This window comes from Apis dorsata, unplaced genomic scaffold (assembly GCF_000469605.1).
Source record: "Apis dorsata unplaced genomic scaffold, Apis dorsata 1.3 scaffold_32, whole genome shotgun sequence".
NCBI classification, from domain to species: domain Eukaryota; kingdom Metazoa; phylum Arthropoda; class Insecta; order Hymenoptera; family Apidae; genus Apis; species Apis dorsata.
In genome coordinates, this window is record NW_006263334.1 from 731,311 (window position 1) to 732,916 (window position 1,606).

The 1,606-nt window shown below is 40.2% G+C and overlaps 1 protein-coding gene and 2 long non-coding RNA genes across 12 annotated transcripts in view; 2 read left to right on the top strand and 1 right to left on the bottom strand.

Moving 5' to 3' along the window:
• LOC116185995 overlaps nucleotides 1-1,317 on the top strand; it is a 12,377-nt gene extending 11,060 nt beyond the window's left edge. Inside the window, exon 3 of the long non-coding RNA XR_004150908.1 lies at nucleotides 1,307-1,317. This is a non-coding gene — a long non-coding RNA (uncharacterized LOC116185995). The remainder of the gene's footprint in view (nucleotides 1-1,306) is intronic.
• LOC102675205 overlaps nucleotides 1-1,606 on the top strand; it is a 109,605-nt gene that overhangs the window by 16,850 nt on the left and 91,149 nt on the right. The gene's annotated exons all lie outside the window — the stretch shown is intronic.
• The window catches only part of LOC102674467 (regulating synaptic membrane exocytosis protein 1), a 138,414-nt gene that overhangs the window by 7,344 nt on the left and 129,464 nt on the right, over nucleotides 1-1,606 (bottom strand). The window lies entirely within an intron of this gene.

The window sequence follows — 1,606 nt, forward strand, 5'->3', positions numbered from 1 at the left end:
CGAGCCCACGATTCGTCGTCGATCGGGGTGTCGGGATGGTGACGATGGCCGACGATGGCGTTTCGACCGAGCGAACCGAGCATTTTGATCGACCGTTCGTGTACGCATGTCAGAGATTGCCGGACGGTGCCGACCGAGAAAGGAGATCAACAAAGATCAACAAAGATTGGGAAAAAATTGGCAGAACACCGACCGGTCGAGTGGGCGTTCTTCGTCAACGGAAGTCAATGAGAGAAGACGAACACTCAATAATAATAATAATAATAATAATAATAATAATAATAATAATAATAATAATAATAATAATATTAATAATAATAATATAGTGGAGAACACGATCAGCGCAAATAGCTTTTGGCACTTGGCGGTTTTTTTTTTTTTTTTTTTTTTTCTTCTCACGGGGGGGAACCGGGGAACCAACCTGGGGGGGGTTTTTTTTTTTTTTTTTTCGACACAACGTTTGGAGAGAACTCGCAAAGAGTGGCGCGTGAAAAGGCACGTGTGAAAGGGGAAGATCGGGGGAGGGGGGAGTCGGAGAGAAGAAATCGAGACGCATCGCGATTTTGTTATTCTGGCGATTCGTTCTTCTCTCCTCCATTCGTTTTCGACCACCTTTGCTCGTGTTTCCTTTGTTTCGTTATATATTTTTTTTTCTTTTTTTTAATTTCTTTTTTTTTTTTCGCCAATCGTATCGTTTCTCTCGATCTTGTCGAATGATATCGGGTGTCTGAGGCTGGCGCACAGGCGGAACGAGTACTGAGCGGACAGGCAACAGCGGCGCAACAGCGATCGCACAGAGATGAGCATAGAGCACAGATCATTGCGACGGATGAACTTTTGGAAATGCCAGCTTCTCCAATGAGTATAGACAGACAGACAGGCAGATATATATATATATATATATAGGATGACACGTGATTTCGCACTTGTTAACAAATTTTTACGATTTTTCGAGCCGATCGCATTTTTCTCTCCTTTCGAAAATTCGTTTTCGAAACTTCGACTTGTACCGTTAAACACGTGACAATTATATACATACACACACATATATATATATATATATATATATACATCTTTGACTCGAATGAATCGACGTCCAAGTTCTCATCCTCTCCGTTATTACGTATCTCACTATTATTATTACTCTACAAAACTTTCATCGCCGCGTTTCTGATCACGTTTAAGATACACGTGTACGTGCTTTACACGGGATCGATGCCAACAACGTAGTACAAGGTTATATTATTGACTCTCGACCAGAGGACGCCAGAGGTTGCTAAATATCCGTTATCTTAAATCTAGTTAGTTTATATCCGTGAGCTACTGCAGTCACGACATTTGAAGTCTCTTTTTCGAAGCGAGAATAAACAGAATTATCGCATAATTGGAACGCATAATTGGCTCGACGGAATATAACGTTAACGTTTAGCTTTTTAAGGATTTGTGTTCGACTGTATCGAATTAAAGAGAGCAGAAACGGACGAACAAACGATCCCCGATTTATATTTAAAGATTAATCACCGATCGAATATCGCGAAGTTATCTCCATCGATTATTAAATAAATTTTTTTTTTTTTTTTTTAAGGATCGAACCGTTTATCGCTTT